Genomic DNA, 19656 nt, shown 5'->3' with positions numbered 1-19656 from the left:
ATATCCCTGCCTTATCCCCATGTCCCTTACTCCCTTTTGCAATAAGAAACATATCTATCTCAGTCTTGAATATGTTCAAGGACTGAGCGTCAACAGACCTTTGGGGTAGCGAGCTCTTGTGTCAAGAGCTACTGCCACTCTGCAGCTGGTAACAGGTTATCTTCATGACTGCAGTGAAGTGCAGCAACCACCAATTATTAGTCATGTCATCAATTTGTAAAATTAATTCTTGTGTTTTTACAGTGTTTCTTTCTTTGATTAAAGGAATTTTATTTTCACTCTCATTTGTATTAGTCAACTTCTGAGCATTCATAAAGAACTCCACAAATGGATTTGGCCCCAGGCTGGAAAAGTTCTTAACCTTCCACTGACTGTTGGCAAATTTCTGGCAGATGTGTCTTTGATCAGATGAATCCAGTGGGAATTCAGCCACTAGAAGTCATAATGGTAACCTGAGTCTCCTGGCCAGGGCCACTTAAGGCCACTTCAGGAGCTGGTATTTTTTCACAATGTAATTACACATAATATGAACTGTCAGTGTAATTTTAGTTTGTGATTTAATGTACAAAATACTAAAGAATTGTACTGTACTTCATTGTCGAAGGCAACAGTTGCCCATGAAGTAACCTGAAATCAGGAGTGGAGTCACGAGGCGTAGTGGTTAGTGCACTCGCCTTGCAAGCGAGAGAACCCTGGTTTGATTCCCAAGTGGGATGAAACGTTACACAAGTTTCCTTATTCCACATGCTGCTGTTTACCTACCAGTAAATAGGAATCCGGTTGTTAGTCGATTGGTGCTTTCCAGGGGTAATAAATGCAGTATATTCTGTGAAGCGCTTTGAGACGTCTCAGTGATGTGATAAGGCGCTATTTCAAATGCAAGGATTATTATCAAATCTGATCATCATCTCTGTTTTTTTTCGCAAAGATTCTCCTTTTGAACAATTTGTAATTATATAGCATCTTTCGTGGAGTATAATGTGTTGGTGCACTTTTCAATGATGGGGTTTGACGCCAAGCAAAGGAGTATGAAAAGGGAAGGGGCAGATGACCGTAACCTTTGACAAAGGAGTAGGATTTTAAGCAGGATTTCAAGACAGAGATTGGTTGGGGGAGAGAGTCCCAGAGGTTAGGGGTATAGCAGTGGAAGGCTTGATAGTGGCAGGGAGGCACAACAAAGCATGAGTTAGTTGAGTGGAGGGGGCAAGCAGAGTAGTTGGATTGGAGAAAACCACAGAGAGAAGGAGGTGCTACAATGTGAAGGGATTTACGGATGAAATTAATCCATTAGGAGATAGGCAGTCAATGGAGCCTGGGTGATGGGTGAGTGGAGTTTGATGCAGGTGAGGAGATGCCTGGCAGAGCTTTGGAATAGCTGGAATTTAGGGATAGTGAAACTAACAAGGAGTGTATTTGAAAAGTCGAGGTGGGGACTAAAACAAGTGAAAATAAGAGCTTTGGCAACGTTTGTGGTGAGATAGGGATGGAGGTGACAATATGGCGGAGATGAAGAAAGCAGTCTTGTTTACGAAGTGAATGTGAGGAAAGAAGATCAGCTGTCAATAGTATTGGGCGCCAAAGTTGAGCACTAGTTCGGCAAGTTTGAAAGAGTCCAGGGAGGTTGAGCAACTCAGAGCTTAAAGTGAGGAGACATTGGCAGACGCTAAGGAAGATGACTTCTGTCTTGTTCATGTTACCCGCAAGAATACAGTCTTCTTGCATTCCCACTTTACAGAAAATCCTGTGAAGCTCTTTGGCTTGTCCTCCCAAAGTGGAAGGTGCAATACCAAATGCAAGGATTATTATTAATTGAGGCTCATCAAGGCCTTGATGCCTGACAGGCAAGCAGATGGAACAAGAGCAATTGTTGTAGGTTGTTCAAGTAAAAGATGCCAACAACCCTAATGTTATTTTGTTCATTTCTACTCAGTAAGCCAAGTTAAATAATGGGCAAGAGTTAAATAATACATCAACAAGAATGTGGATGTGTGGAATAACTAAGTCATAACATTGCTTGTGTACGTTTAGTATTGTTTAGTAATCTTTATATAAAGCACTCTAGTGAATTTGTTTCCCTGGGACAGAATTTATCTGGTAAACTGGATAGATCAAAAAAACTGCACAGAGCAGATGTTTATCTAATCTAAGATGAGCACTGGCAGTTGGCAGTGAGTGTACAGGGAGCTATTTTTGTAGATTGTTTTATTAATTCCATCCCACCTAGATATTACATAATCCATCTGCATTATTTAGTGGATATCATACATATTTTTTAACCAATGAATAGATTAAGAGCATTAAAAGTATCACAAAACACTTCCTTTACCTGAAGGGACAAATGTTCATTTGTTAGTTTTAATATTTTATTCAAAAAAGTATGAGAATGTAAGTCGTATAATTTAAAACCTCAAATTTAAGATTATGACTTCTAGTCCTCAATTCTCTTGCCAGAGGAAGCAGTTGCTTGCTTCTTGTCAAATTCAGCCTGTCAAATCCCTTTATAAATGTGTCAGCCTGGCTCAGTTGGTAGCACACTTGTCTCTGAGTCAGAAGGTTGTGGGTCCAAACCCCACATCGGGACTCAGAACCACATAGACAATGATGTCACTCCAATGTAATGCTGGGCGTGTGCTGCATTGTCAGAGATGCTGTCCTTCAGATGAGATGTTAAACCGAGGTCCAGTGTGCCTGTCCAGGTGGATGCTGAAGATCTCATGGCACTATTCAAAGTGTTCTGTCCCACAAAAATTCAAATAAAATTGGTCATTCTCTCCATGGTCATTTGTGGAACATCACTGTGTGCATTTTGGCTGCCACATCTGCCCACAAAATAAGCACAGTCACACCACTTTACAGTATATTCTGTGAAAAGCTTTGAGACATCACGACAATGTGGTACGGCACTATGACAAATGCAAGGGTTATATTCTTGTAATAAAATGACATAAAAGTAGTTGCTAGTGTAATATGATCTAGCGATTTTTAAAAAAAATAAATGTAAAGATTGTGATTTTAGTTGGAATGCAATAGACTTGGGTTTTAATTTTTGGTTGTGGATAATTTTGCATCTAAAATGTTTGTGTGGCACCTGTTAGGTAAGATCATTCTCCTTAGGAATGCATTACTGGGGTAGTGACTTGCAATCCATGTTGATAGAATACAGTAATTAAAGGATGGATGCTGGAGAGCACCATTGCTTTGACCAGATCAGTTCAACTATATTGTGTCACAGTGCAATTCTGCATTCCAATCTTCACCTCTGGGCTAGACATAACAAAGAAAGATTACAAAGAATGCATAGCATGGAAACAGGCTGCTCGACCCAACCAATTCGTTCTGGTGTTTATACTGCACACAAGTGTTTATCCTTTCCTTACTTCCTCCCATACCATTCTATTCCCATCTCCCTCATATGAAGGTCTAGCTTCCTCTTGAATGCATCTGCACTGATTCAACTACCACTTCAGACAGCGACTTCCACACATACTCTTCCCGCTTTTAAACAGCAATGTTTTTATGGGATTACTGGAAACAATGTAAGATTGAGTTGGTTAGTGTAATCCATTTTAAGGTGGCTTTCCCTTGATCGGTGAAGGTAGGGTTAATGAATGGGCTGTTCAGCGTGGGCACACCACTTCAGAAACTGGCATTGGATGATTCACCAGAAAGATTCCTGAGACGCAGGAGTTTAGGTATGAGGACAGGCTGGTTAAACTTGGGTATTAGTCCCAAGATATCAAATGCAAGGATTATTACTATATTTCAAAGTATATTGTTTGTATCACAACTGACTTCTAATAAGTGTGACTGTGCATCAAGATACAAAAGCAACATGATTTCAGGTGGCAAAGGGATAGGATATATAGTGTTTAGTGGAGTGCTCCATGGACAATTTTGAAACACAGTGATGTTTGAAGCCCAGGTGTATATATTGAAAAAAACACTTCAAACTGCCTCAGTCATTTCCCCCAGCCGTATGCATTTAAGAACTTTTAACATCCTGTTTTAGCATTACAGCAAGACTTGTAAATCTCATTATGTAGATTGATGATGTCTTTCAAGGTTCAGGAAAACCTGCAAGCTTTCAGTTTCAGATTCAAGTTGTACAAAATTAGTATTTTTAGAGCAAAATAAGAGGCAAATAAAATCAGGGACAAATGATTCTACACAGTTTCTTGGACACAATATCCAGGAAAAAGAAAGATTAATTTCATATGGCTTGGAAAAAAGTCCTGTTCAGGAAAACCACAGCATAAATGGTGCCTTGGGATGTAAAGTGTATCTGCTCCAGGGAACCCATGTACATCACTACAACCTGCAAGAACTCAGCGCTGAGTGTTTTCTTCTTTGTTTCTTCTCTTGGCATGTTTTATATTCTGTCCCCAAGGTGCCAGTGCTATGAAATCTGCTCCATAAGCACGGGGGGAGATTACCCAGTACATGCAGCAAGCAAGCAGCTGTGTGTGTGAAACATTGCCCAGTTGTTTCAAGATGAAAATTGGGATTTCATTTCTGGCAGTGCACTTCCTTGATGTCAGCGGAGGCTCTGTGCTCAATAGGGAAACAGGAGTTACAATGATAGCCTACACAGGTGGGCTGAGCTGCCTTTTGTATGGCGTTTCACTTTGATTGCAGGTAAACCACATTTTAAGGTGGGTCAGTGGCATTGCCACAAAGGGGAATGAGGATCCTGTCCACTTCTCTCTTTTTCTTATTTCCTGTTTATGCTGTAGCTGTAAATTTAGATTTGTTCCAAATTGACAAGTGTTTCCAGTGCTGTCCTGGGGCCCAGTGCAAAACATATTGAAGCCATTTCATTTGTGTTAATCTATTTTCCTCAACACGGACACAGTATTTATTATGGGAAGCTTGGGGCGCCCCTCAGCCTCTTTGTCCCATGCAGCTGGTTCTCAAGCAAGTAAAATGCACAATATAATTTATTGTGGTGGAAGTTTATAGTAAAGGCTCCTGAGTCCAGAAACTCTATGCTGTAAATACATTGTAACCTTGCTGAATGATAGACATCCCTTTGCTCTCTTGTCTTGCTACATACATGCTCCAGTTTGTGTCACTTGTATCACTGTTTGAGAGCTGAAAGGTGGTGCAGGCACTTAAAAGATTGGTTACACTGTGACCCAAGCTCAATCTTGTCCCATATAAATACTTTCTCATTTAAAAAAAGTCTGGCTTCTTCCTCAACAAGATTTAATAGTTGTATTACATTACAATTATAGTTATAGGCTAGTTTCAGTAAAGCTTGAATTATACCATCGAACCCGGCGCAGGTGAAAAAGTACCATTCAGTAAATGTAACCATAGCAAGATGAAGTGGGGAAATTATTCAAAATAACAGGCAATTGAAAAAGTAGGGAAAGAATTGACACACGCAGTAAGAGAGTGGTAACTGCAAGAGGAAATATACTTGAGGAATGAACTGGCTAAACAATAGGGATTAACTGAGATGAGCACAATCTGAACATGAATGAGCAATGTCCATGCCTTGCTGAATATATAAAGGCTCTTCAGTGCTAAATGCGTACATAGTGTCAAGGAAAAGAGGGTATTATGTTTCCTTTGGGGAGCAACTTGAGATGTTTTACATCAATAAAGAACATAAGCTGTCCAACGGACATCTTTAATAACCATTGTATTTATACTGAGGGCTTAACAAACACTGGAAAGGTGGTAGAATCCATGCCTTTGGAGTCCTGTAGCTCAGTGGTTAGAGCACTCGCTTTGCAAGCGAGAGACCTGAGTTCAATTCCAGGCAGGTCAGGGCGAAACCTTGGGCAAGTTTCCTTACTCCACACGCCTAATAATAATCCCTCAAGAAAAACAATAATAAATTGGTCATTTTCAATCTACGACTGTTTGTGGGACATTGCTGTGCGCAATTGGCTGCCGTGTTTGCCCACAAATATACAGTCAGTTCACTTTACAGTGTGTTCTGTGAAGCGCTTTGGGAAGTCCTCCCAACGTGAAAAGCGCTATATCAAATGCAAGGATTATTATTATAGTATTCCTTTCCCTGTAAGTTACTTTTTTTTCCCTCTTACTAAGTACAATTTAGCAAATTTACTTACTCTCTTCATCTTGGTGTATGCTGTGGGCCACGTGACATTTGCAGATTCAAACATTAAAGATCTTAATAATTGTAATAATCTTTATATTTGATACAGCGCTTTTCACATTGGTAGGGCACCTCAAAGCACTTCACAGGATTTGCTGTAAAGTGTAGTGGTTATGTATTTTGTAAGCGAATGTGGCAACCACTTTGACCCCCAGCAATGTCCCACAAACAGCCATGAAATGAATAACCAATTTTGAATCTATCTGCGTCAAATTGTAATCAACGGTTGTGTACCTTTCTATCGTGCTGCACACCAAGAATTTTGCCTGAGCAGGAAAGATGTTGTATAGGGAGGTGGGGGTGGGGGGGGGGGAGCTTGTTAGCATTTGTAGTTTGCCTTTGGTGTTTCTAATTTTAGATGCTTATTGTAGCATTCTTATTGATGGTCACAAAATGAGCAGGGTGGATTAAGCTGTCACATATGTGAGGGACTTGGAGTTGCTGTACTACAGCAGGTTAATGCAAGGCCCTGCTTTATTGCTGATCATTCTCGTTATGCGCAATTATCTCCTAGTTCACAATGTGTTGGCACGTACATGGGCTCTGAGCACAGTGCAGTTTTCAACATGACACTACGCACCTGTTTCTGTTAAACCTAATTTAGACCAAGCAGCTATCAGGAAGTGGACAAGAAGGAGATTCAAATACAATGCTTTATGGTATCTTTCTCAGATCAAGAAGATTTTAATGTACAACAGGCTTTCAAACTCCACTACTTTGCTGAGACCAAGGATGTTTTAAATACAAATTCTCATATTCTGGAGTCAACTGGTAGCTTTTGAAATAAAAGCAAATGCCGCCTAAGGTCATGAGCTTCAGCTCTGCAAAACACCATAGAACCAGGCCAATCATAAATTATATTTGTCATCTTCAAGAATTCTACATTTTAAAATAGCTTTGGGACTTTTTTTTTAAAGATTTATTAAAGACTTAAATAAGCTTTCTTAGTTTATAGTATTTTGCTTTTCCTGTAAATGTACTGGCCTCTGTCAACTCACAATATGAAATAGACTGGAAACTTAGCAGAAGAAATATACAGGATTATTTGTTAGATTCTGAAAGACACTGTGCCAAAAGGAGGAGTGTGAGAAAAGCACGTTTCTCTTTCATAGCAGATGAATATCTGTTTATGTTAATAGTATGCATGCTTTAGTATGAATGCAGTTCTGAAAGATCTTTCAGTTTGTAACAACAGCCCAGTTGACCTATAGAAATTCATCCTTCCAGAATATTAACTTTTCCCTGGGTATATCCTTCATTAGAGTACAGGTGTTAATAATTATTGAGGTTTACAATTCAGCAATCGCAAACCAGATGGAAATTACAGCACATATAAAAATTCCAAATTGCAAGCATGACCAGCCTTTTGCTTTCAGGTGATTTCTTAGCTAAGATAAAGAGACCCCTAAGTCTTAACAAAAGGTTGAAAGATGGCATTTATTTGTGTTTAGGATTGCGGATTTTCATTTTGAAAATTTGTTAGCAAATTCTGCAATTTTGGTGGTAAACCATAAGCTTTAATGCAGCCACTTGGTTTTGCCAATGCCACATTTTAAACCCCATTGTCTTCATAAAATGTAATACTCTAGATCACATTTCAGTCATAGAGAGTTGGATTCTTTGGCCTCAGGCATTGCCTAGTTAAGAAATATTAAAAATATGTTTGCAATTATAGAAGTGCAGTGAAGTGGACATGGGACAAGCCAGGATTAACCTGTGCACTGGTTAGTTGTAGTTAGATTGACTGTACATTCATTAATCAGCAAGATGAGAGAGGAGGAATTAGATAGAAGTTTGCAGGAAATAAGATAGAGTTGATCTTATTCATCCTTTGTATGAATGCATATATGTACGTTAATCAGAGTTCTTTGAATCATTTAATGTACTCCAGAGCACATTCGTGCAAGTCTGTACAGGCACTGAGGAATTCTATGGCACTACAACAATTGGTATCTTTGATCTTGGGAAGAATGAGTAGATCTGAGGGGAAAGCTAAAAGCTATAGTAAATTGCAGTTTAAGCAGCAGAATCCTTTCTCTTCAAGTGATCTAACAGCCATGTTCCTATCACAAATTATAAACAAGCAATAATTTCATAGCCTCAATCTGCATTGTTTTTTCTGCGGTTTTGACTTTAATTACTCAGAGTTTGCAAAACACTTTACAGGAAGGCAGTGCCTCTTTAAGTTTGTAGGAGACAAAAGAGGGCCATAGAAGCTCTGGGATCATACTGTGCGTGAGGGGCACTGTGTAAATGAAAGTTATTGTTATTGGTCTGTATTGTGAATATTTGTAATGTGTGAAGTGCATTGAACATTCTCTCGACATGAATTGCTGTACAGGATGTGGTTATCTATTACTGATTAAATGTTCAATTGTGACCATTAAATTAGTTCAGGATATGCCCAGATGTTTGAATTATTCAGCATATGTACATTGTTTGGTTTACTCTAGTTGTGCTACCATATAAATGTATGACATATTCCCTGGCTTTCAGTCTGATGCACCTTCTTGGGCATTAGCCTCCAGTGGCCATTAGGTAATATTAATAATAATTCTTGCATTTGATATAGTGCCTTATTATGTCTTTGAGATGTCTCAAAGTGTTTCACAGAACATACTGTAAAATGAATTGGCTGTATATTTGTGGGTGAAACACAGCAGTCAATTGCGCACAGCAGGTGTCCCACAACAGTCATGGATTTGAGTGACCAAATTAATCTTTATTTTATTTTTAAAAAATACTTTAAACACACTCCCTAATTGATCTCCCAGGCCTCTCTATTCCCAGGGAAAGCACATTTTAACAATAAATAACTAGAGAAAGTGACAGTGTTTCTGGTCATAGGTACATAGGAACATAAGAAAGTCAGGCTCTGCCACTGTTAAGCATGCTGAAATGCTACCCTGCGTGGATGGCGCTATAAAAGTGCAAGTTGTTATTGTTATAGGAAAACAGGAACAAGAGAAAGCCATGAATAGTGTTCCACCAGTTCTTTTTAGATGTTGTCAAATTTGTTTAATCCCAGTGTCCTGCTCTTTCACCATTTCCCTTTATACTTATATGATCGAAGTATCTGTCTGTCCCTCTTTTTTTTATAAAAAAAAATTTATTCATGGTGAGTCTTGACAGTGACGGTGGAAGGCAGGGAGCGTTCACAGCCAAACCTGATCCCATCCTCACCCAACATCCAAACCTGTACACATTCTGCGAGGATTGAGGCCAATTATTGCACAGTACAGACTAGGAGTCAAACTTGCAGCTTTATGGCTTGTATGGCCTAGTGTTGAACTCAATTATGGTTCCTTTACTATTTAGTAGCTCTTAGAAGTTTTAATATAAAATTGGGATACTTGATTCATTGTGGTATACAGCTTATAGATGTCGAGGTGCTGAGTGGTGGATTGCGAAGTGAGGAGGTGAGGAGTTTTCTTGTTTCTATTTTCCTACAACAACAACACAACGTAAATGTGTCACATATTCCCTAAATATATGAGAGAGAACAAAATAGAGGGGGATGAGTTGAGCCTAGAAAGGGAGGAATTCGGATAGATGGATGTTTATTTGAAGCATGAACACTGGCACAACAAGTGAACGGTCTGTTTCATTACTGTAGATTCTATGTAATTCTATGGATGTAATAATGCTGAATACCGTTTTCAATGTTGAATTAGCTAGAAACATTATGCATAAACAGTCTAGTAGAGGCATAGCTGAGTCTCTAGCAGAGACAAAGGAGCTGAGTACATATTAGTGGATTATTAGTACACCACTTATTAGTGGCATTAGTGTTATTAGTATCAAATATTAATGGGGTAAATTTAGTAGCACGTGTGTCCTAATGCTACACGGGTATAATTTATATTTTTAGTAACAATGTTCTCTTTATTACCTAGATTCTTTATTTGCCTTTATTTACCAAATTTAATTAGTGGATTTATTTCCAGATTTACATACAACATGGAATATTGTTCCAGATTTATTTGCAACATGGAATACAATATTGTTACAAGTGAAACCACAATAACTTGCATTTATATCACACCCTTCATGCAGGGTTGTAAAGTAAGCATACAGTTATGATATATTCCAAACATTTACTGTTTACTCTACATATCATCTGCACTTTAAATAATGTTTAAAAAAGTATTATTCTGTATCTCAACCAGTTAATTTTTTATCTCAAATCCTGGCAACTCCCTATCTCTCCGACCTCCTCACTCTCCAATCCACCACCCAGCGCCCTCCGCTCGACTGGTACAAGTCTCCTGCTCGTCCCTCGCACCCTCTGCCCCACCATTGTGGGTCGTGATTTCAGCCACTATTCCCCAAAACTATGGAACACTCTCCCTCAATCCCTCTGCCTTGCCCCCTTTCTCCCCTCTTTCAAGTTCTGCCTGAAAACTTTCCTCTTCAACCGTGCTAACGGCCACCTCCCCCTTGCCCCCGGCTCGGAGTCAGGTTCTGCCACTGTTAAGCGCTCTGAGACACTACCCTGCGTGGAAGGCGCTATATAAGTGCAAGTTTTTTGTTGTTGTATCTCTAACCAAACTTTTAAAATTGTTTTGTTTAATTTTGATGAAAAGGAATGGAGCCTTGGTACCCAAGATATGGTTTTGTGTTTTGAAATGTCCTTTCAGTTTAACAATTGATTTTACTCTGGTGTCGCACAACAACAACAACAAAAATTACATTTATTTTGCGCCTCACCATTCTGTGCCACATTCCCATCTAACGGGGTAGATGGCCAAATAATGAAAGACTTCATCCAATACTGAAGCCCAAAATGTTACTTGGTTTTAACCTGTAAAACTACTTTGTCGTAAAATTTAAGGTTATGCAGATATGAGGAAACTTCTTAAATTTAGTCTTGACCTGAAAGCCGTTTTTTTAAGAACAGGAAAAAATTGGGCTTCCAATTAAAGACTAAATTTAAGAATTTTTACACAACCACAACCTATGCATAATGTTACATTTCAAGACAAAATTATGTTACAGGCAAAGATTAAGTGGAAATTTTGGGCTGGACTGTAAAGGTCTTCTGGAAAGTGTTCAACATTGATTCAATGACTCACTCTCCAACCTTTTCTCGCCTCCTGTACTTAGTTTATTCTGTTCAACACCTCCGCCCTAATGTTGTAGGGATATAATTTATACCTTTACAGCAATGTTCCCTTTATTTACCTTGTAAGTATTCTCTTTATCTAATAAAACATTGAGAGGTGTCAACCTCGCTGGCTTGGTAACACTCCGAGGGCTGAGTCAGAAGGGTGTGGAAACAAGCCTCACCTCGGGTCCTGGAACTTACTGTTCATGCTGACACTCAAATACAATGCTGGGGGAGCTGCATTGTTATAACAATAATAATAATAATAATCCTTAGATTTGATATAGCGCCTCATCACATCTTAGAGACGTCTCAAAGCGCTTCACAGAATATACTGTAAAGTGAATTGACTGTATATTTTGTGGACAAAACACGACAGCCAATTGCTCACAGCAGTGTCCCACAAACAGTCATGGATTGAGTGACCAAATTATTTTTTTTGAAGGTGCTGTCCTTCAGATGAGTCATTAAACCAGGTGCTGTCTGCCCTTCAGATGCATGTTAAAGATCCGATGGCACTATTAAAAACAGGGATTTTCTCCTGCTGTCCTGGCAACAATCTCCCAGATAAAACATTGACCATTCACTTCATGGTTGTCTGTGGGGTATTGCTGTGTGCAAATTTACTTTACAGTAAATCCTATGAAGCCTTTTGAGACATCTTCCTGATGTGGAAGGCACTGTATCAAATGCAAGGATTATTTATTTTTATTATTATCTCGCTGGCATAAATGCTTGCTCGGTTGGTCTACAAAAACAATCATTTGACCATTATTACTGTCATTGCTTTGAGATAGTTCAATGTTATGAATATGCAGATTTTTTTACCAAATAGTGAAGCTCTGGTAAAGCAGTGTTACTCAGCTGTGCTGCAGTGATGCATATCGTCAGAGGTTTCATCCTTCATGTTGTCTAGTTCTCAATCTCAGGCCCCTCTGTATGGGCAGGTAGAGGAAATCTAATGGCTGTTTTAGAGTGACACTGGTAAAGACCAGGGAAGTCAGTGAGACCAGGTCAAAACAAGGAAGAAATTAATTCATTGATTTAGTGAGGTCAACCCAACTTGGTGAAAGAGCAAGTTTAAGGAGTTAATTTCTGGCAAAAAGGTCCACAAATTAATTCATGACATAGGATACTTAAGATGATTAATTAATTGAAGGAATTGAAAGTCATTACAAGACTGCTGACAGGGAATTTATCAGGGTAATTATCAATTTAATAATAATAATCCTTGCATTTGATAGATATCTCAAAATGCTTCACCAAGTATACTGTAAAGGGAATTGACTATATTTTGGTATAGAGAGCACCAGAAAGGTAATGAATAAAGACCACAAAACTAAAATTTGTCTAAACTAGAGCCGTGCTGCATGTGTAATAGAGTAGAAAGCAACCATCCAGCTAATCTGAGAGTGTGGTAGAAGACCACATAGTAACTAATAAAAAGGGCTCTGTGTATCCCCAAGAAATGACAGCAGATCAGATAGAATGGTATCCATTTAAGTGGGGCCATCATTTACAGAGGTTCAGTAGCAGTCATGAGGATGGTCTAGCATCTTCTGAGGATAGGCAGCAGGCCAGAGACCACTGCACAGTAGGCAATCAGTATTGTCTCAGGTGCAGTACAAGTGTCCTCGCACTTAAAATGTTCAATTTCCAGATAATCAGGTTGTTGTTTATAATCCATGAGCAGGAAGCATTGCTGGTAATAATAAACCTTGCATTTGATATCGTGCCTTATCACGTCGTTGAGACGTCTCAAAATGCTTCACAGAATATACGGTAAAGTAAAGGCACTATATATTTTGTGGGTGAAACGTGGCAGCCAATTGCACACAGCAGTGTCCCACAAACAAATATTTGAAACTTCCTGTGTGCGTGCATGCAAACTGTGCCAAAAGCCCCTTTAACAACACTTGCTACTCTCTATGCAAAATGTCACTGACATCACTTTGTGAAGGAAGTAATGTCAGTGGCACCTCAGGGACAAACTACACATTTGTGCAGCTATGAAGTGACAGCAACAGAGACATGATGACCCAGGAATCTGTCATTTTTTTCACAGCTTGCTTCTTTGGCGGCTGCTGAGACATTTGATCCAATGACTGCATTATAAAGTTTTCCTTTATTTCTAAGATTCCACTCCTAATGTGTTGTCAGCTGAATTTCCGGCTCCAACAATCTTTATATTCACTCCTCTGCCCTGAGGTCAGCCATATGCTTTTGTGACCTTATTTTCCTACTTGTCACCAGCCTCTGTTATCCCCACAGTTATGACCCCTCACCCTCCTGTCATGCACTGTCAGTTCACCCAGGATTTCCCCAGGTCACACAGTCCTTTTTTGGTACTTTGCTCATCTGTCTTTTCCTATTTTTGTCCTTTCCATCAGGCTTTTGTTCTGTTTTTGACACCCTCAGGACAAAAAAATTCAGTTGGCTATCCTTTCTCGTCATCTAATTTTGTCACTGATTCTTTTTCTGACATTAAACCTGAAGTGAATCCCTTTGTCAAATGTCCATTTAAGTTTATAACTTTACCATATGTCTTAGTTTCTAGCTTTCTGAAGAGTAGTCAATGCAAACATTACAGGCAGAAATTAGCTTGAAGACTGTATACATGTACACTGTCGTCATGAGAAAGCTGCTTGCTTGATACAACCATTCTGTGCTCAGGAAAGAGAAGAAGTACTTATCTCTTTCATTGGGAAGATGTCATGTGCAAGTGGGGAAACAGGATTTTCATTGCAAGGTTTGCCAAATGCTTTTAGTTAAGTCAGTGCTCTTTTAACAAGAGGTCGGCTTTGTACTATTGTCATTTCATGACTGCCGCAGGCAACCAGAACCTTCTGAGGTAAATAGGGTGGGACCAAAAGCAATGAACCTTACAGTGTCTGTAATTATATATGAAAAGGCTTCTCCGATGCGGTGTGTTTTTATGTTGGTTGAGATGTGACCAGCACTTCTGTTAACTGGTGAGATCCGGGTGAAGGGGACTCAATGACACGGTTACGACGCTATTGATTTCCATGTATTAAATAAGGAAAAATATTCTAAGAGCATACACAGGTAAGTTATATCAACACAACTTCATTCTGTCACTTTTTTTTCTTGTTGCAAATGAAAGACCTGAACATTTCTCAACAGTTTTATGTTTCGTTTTAGTTTTTTGCCTAATTGGTGAAGATTTACTCACAGCATTAAGTGATTATCTTCACTGATCAAAGTTCTGTTTGCAGTGGATTTTGTTTGAAGGAAACCAGAACTGTGTTAAATTTGTTGCTCAACGTGTGGATAGGTAGCATCAGAGAGAAAATACGTTAACGTTTTTAAGAACGATAAAGTTACACTTCTGTGAAAGGTGGAGAACTGCTTATATTACTCTTAATAAGTAAAGAAGCTTTGTGTTTGGTCATTTGTTTCTGGGAAAATTTAGGATGTGTGCAAATGCTACAACTTACAATAGCCTCACGAATAAGAAATTTACTGCAAACATTTTTCAGTCAATTGAGCTTCACAGATATCTATTATGCTAGCCTCGCATTATTGTAGAATAATAATAATAATTATTATTATAGTTTACGCGCTAAACTCCATACCTCCATTACCCCAGTCCTTGTCAAACTCCATTGGCTTCTGGTCACAGAGCGGATCAATTTCAAGATCCTCACTCTGGTATTTAAATCCTTTCACTCCATGGCACCCCCCCATCTCTCCAACCTGCTCTCCCCCTACACTACTACCCACTACCTCCGGTCGACGGATCTGGCCTCCTCCTTGTCCCCAGGTTCCTCCACCCCACCATCAGCAGCCGTGCTTTCAGTTACTAAGCCCCAAAGCTGTGGAACTCTCTCCCTTAATCCCTTCGCCTTACCTCCCTGTTTTCAGGTGGTGCTTAAAGACCTTCCACTTCCACCTTCCCTCTCAGCATCAGGCTCCGCCACTGTTAAGCGCTCTGAGATGCCGTCTAGCATGAAGGGCGCTATATAAATGCAAGTTATTGTTGTAATAATAATTAATAATAATAATCCTTGCATTTGCAGTACTGTATTACATAGGTTTAAACAGCAAACACTTTACACTGTGAAATTCTATTTTTTCTTTTGAGTGTGCTTCATGTGCCCACAGCAGTTTCATGTAGGATTTGACGTAAACAACAAGTTTCTGTTTCAAGGGCGCATGTTGAGACAGGTTTCAAAAATGTAGTTTTCTAGGGAGGATCCCAGAAAACACAAAAAACAATGCCAGGATTACATGTGGTTTACTCTTCTTGGAAATTTAAATTATAATGAGAGGGTGTTCTTTGGAATCTTTTAGTTTTCGATCTCGATTAGCCTTCAGTGGAAACTCAACAACAACTTGCATTTATATCCTGCACTTCATACAGAGCAGTGCCTCAGAGCGCTTCACTCTACCTAATTATACTGCTTTTTCCACCAGTGAAGAACTGCAATGCTCTATATTTTATTTTGGTCAGCCAGGTAACCGGCACATGCAAAAGCCATCACCGTGCTTAAAGAGTATCCAGACCAAACTAATGGGAGCTGCACTTTTGCAAGGAGTTTTCCTCTTGTTTGGATTGGAGTGTGCACTCTCTCTCTCCAGAGAGACACATCCTGTTCACCTAATCCTGGAAGTTCTCAGGGACCCTAGAGTATGGGGTGAGGTACTGCTGGAGTTTAACCAGTTAAAAGTGTACAGTTTGACAAGGTGAACACTGCTTGGCAAGGATTCCCACTATTTGTCAGCTACGACCACTCTACTCATTAGAACATTGGCTCGCAGCATTTGCAGGACCTGAGTTGGAAGCAGACGATGCACTGTATCTATTATGATATACTATATCTATAATACTATAACAAATAATCCTTGCATTTGATATAACGCCTTATCACAATGTTGACACACGACTCAAAGCACTTCACAGGATACACTATAAAGTAGAGAGTATTTTGTGGGGTTTATTATATTATTATGTATTATTGGATTTATTATACTGGCAATATTTGTAATGTGATTTCACATTCATTTTGAAATTGTAGGATTCATGAAAGGTTTTTGAAGCAGACTTCAGGGAAGAGTCAAACCTGAGATTGGAGTCTGAGTGGAGTTCCAGAAAGTTAGGCATAATATGATCAAATTAACTCATTACAAATCCTTTTGCAAACCCCATAATTCAGGCCGCACGATTGCCTTTGTTCTCATTGTTATTTTAAAGCAGCAAACCTTTACATTGGGAGATCTCTTGCTATACAATGAACCATAAGTCATTGTACCTTCAAAGTGCAAATCTTTACATTATATTTACCTGGTTTGTGACAATTTGAGATCGACCTACATTGAACTTTGTGACCCCAGGATACAATACGCACTTATATTTTTATTGCTTTTCCTGTTGGGAGGACTTCCCAAGGCTTGGTAACTGAGCTGGGAGTGGGAGTCTAGCGGGTGGGGAGAGGAAAGATGACTGAAAGGTGTTGAGTTGGACCTTGAACGAAGTTAATGGGATAATAACTGTTAGACCAATGGAAACAAGTCAGAATTATTGATTAATCTTTCAAAACCTCATAAAATCCAACACGGTGTATCTAACCAGAAAACTTTTGCGAATGGAAACTAATAATCTACTTGTTGTTAACGCCCAGAATAATTAAGGCAGATTGTGTATTTGGTTTGTGATATGTGTGCCATAGAGATGTTTGTCGTAGCTTTTGCTGCAAACTCATTTTATGAATCCTTGCAGCTCCTGCTCCTACCTCATTTGCCAAGGTGCCTTACAAAGGGCAAGATAGAGTCAGTAACCATCATTTATTAAAGTGGAACTAGTGTTGTTGGTTCATTGGCCTTTACTCCAGTGGAAAATGCTTTGTAACCTTTGACCTGGAACCTTCCGGCCCTACAGTCTTCATTGCAAGAGTCTGCAGTCTTCTCCAATGATATTCCTATATCCTTTTAGCAATACTGTTTGTAAAATACATTAATCATTTGACTTTTTTAAAAAAAGTGATGCTAAGAATAAGGTCCAGATGAATTCTGAAGACCATTGTTTAAAAACAAATACTATTTATTTTCCCCAATAATGCAATTAAGCTCTACTGTTGAAATAATATTTTTTTTAGACATGTAATAAGGTGAGATGGATAGCAGGAGAGGACAATCTTGCAGAAATAGAGTATTTGGTGAAGAAGGAGAATAACTACAATCACAGTAAAGCATGAGCAAGGGTAGCATTCAAAGCTCTTTCTTGTCTCTATTCTCATTTACCTTTTTCTTTAGTTTGATTCCTATTGTTTTTTGCTTCTTCCCCCTTGTTTATTTTGTGAGACAATGCTCTGCATAAATTGGCTGCACCAATCCTGTGAAGTGATTTGAGACATCCTCCCAACATGAAAGACGCTATATCAAATGTACAATTTACTAGGATTATTATTATTTGCTAATCCTTGCATTTGATATGGAACTTTTCACATCATTGAAAAATCTCAAAACAATTCACAGGATAGACTGTAAAGTAATGTGGACAAACGTGGCAGCCAATGTGCACGCAAAAAGATCCCACAAACAGCCATGGAGTGAGTGACCAATTTTATTTGGGGGATTGTTGGCCAAGATAATTCCCTTCTATTTACAAATAGTGCAATGTGATCTTTAAAATCCACCTGGACAGGTAGACAGGTTTAACATCTCTTCAGAAGGACAACACCTCTGACAATGCAGCATATCCACAGCACAACATTAAACTGATAGCTTATGGGTTCCAATTCCTAGGACTTGAAACCACAACCTTCTGACTCAGAGGAGAAAGTTCTAACCAACCAAGCCAGGCTGACACACTCCTTTGTCTCACTGCTGTTTTTACAACACCTAAAGAGTTTTATACCAACTCAGCGCAAATTAAATGAGTCATCAGACTACAGTGGTTCAGTAATTATAGAACAGTATAAAGAAAAAAATCCATCTTTAATTGCATGAAAATAACTCTCAGACTAATGGTGGCTGACATCACCCACAATTCTTAACCTTATAACCATTAGTCAATTGAAATGGTTTTATTTATTATATTTACAAAAGGAGTTGGAAGCACAAATTATGATTCCCAAAAGTGTGAAAAATAGCCAAATGGCACAACAACATCTTTCCACAACTGCCTGTTTTGCTCTGGGCCTTTTTTCTCACTGCCAGTTTTCGGAAATCAATGACCCCCAATACGATCAAGCCGGCTGAAAAGGCTCATTTAAACACTTCCCTTCCCTTTATGAAGATCACAAATTAGTCCCCAGAGACAGTTTCCTCACATGGAGCACTACAGATATGTTCAGCCTCCTCTGAAGTTTTTTTACTAGTTGAGGGAGGAGGATAGATAATAGGAAAATAATAATCTTTGCATTTGGTATAGTCGTTGAGATGTCTCAAAGTGCTTCACAGAATGTTGTGGGCGAAACAGTTCACAGTCCAGAGATTGAGGCTAAGAGCAGGAACCTTGCAGGAGCATTACTGGTAATTTAAATCCAGATTTAATAGTTAAGTTACATCGAGGCTTGACTATGCAAATTCCTTGCTTGTCAGCTTCCCCAACTCCTCCCTCCACAGGTTGCAGATCATCCAGAACACTGCAGCCCATGTCCTCTCCTGCACCAGGCGCCATGACCCTACCTCGCCCGACTCCACCAGCTTCCCATCACACAGAGCATACAGTTGATGGTCTTGCTCCCCCCTACCTCTGTGACCTCCTAACCACCTACCATCCTGCCCGCTCAGTGGGCTCCGGCCTGCTTCACATCCCCCACCTCGCCCGCCCTACCATTGGCGGATGGGTCTTCTGCCACTCTGCTCCACCCTCTGGAACTCCATCCTGCAGTCCCTCTGCCTCGGCCCCTCCTTTGCCTCCTTCAAGACCCATCTCAAGACCCTCCTCTTCGACCGTGCTTTCAATCATCCTGCTTTCCCCTCCCCACCCTCCATCCACCCCAATCCCGACCCCCAGCTTGGGTCCGAAACACTGACTGTTCAACACCTTGGGACGTCCTCCTGACGTGAAAGGTGTTATACAAATGTAATTTTGTTGTTGTTGTTAAATGGCTTTTTCTTATCGAAAAACATTAAGGAACGTCGACATTTGACCTGAGGAAATGCTCCCTCTTTGTGCTGAAGTGAATGAATCAATTTACTCATTACCTGCACAATATATTGCTATGAAAGTGCTGCACAAACTCATACCTGATAATCACCACTTCTTTTTTATGATGAAAATTATATTTCATACCAACTGACAAGCAAAATGCAATCTCAGGTATCAGGTATAATGCATAAATAACAAATCAGCTGTCATCGGTTTACAGTAACTGATTACTTTTATCATTCAACTAATGCTGTAATGCAAGAGAAAAGAGACGGATTATTGTCTGTCACTTTTCTGTAGCTA

At 39.4% G+C, this 19656-nt stretch overlaps 1 protein-coding gene across 2 annotated transcripts in view; it reads left to right on the top strand.

The window, feature by feature from the left end:
- Window positions 1-19656, top strand: part of lnx1 (ligand of numb-protein X 1) — a 111960-nt gene that overhangs the window by 41169 nt on the left and 51135 nt on the right. The gene's annotated exons all lie outside the window — the stretch shown is intronic.

The sequence above is a fragment of the Callorhinchus milii genome, unplaced genomic scaffold (assembly GCF_018977255.1).
Source record: "Callorhinchus milii isolate IMCB2004 unplaced genomic scaffold, IMCB_Cmil_1.0 Scaffold1, whole genome shotgun sequence".
Lineage (NCBI taxonomy): Eukaryota > Metazoa > Chordata > Chondrichthyes > Chimaeriformes > Callorhinchidae > Callorhinchus > Callorhinchus milii.
Note: the sequence above shows the minus strand (reverse complement) of the source record. Positions and strands in the feature narration are given on the sequence as shown.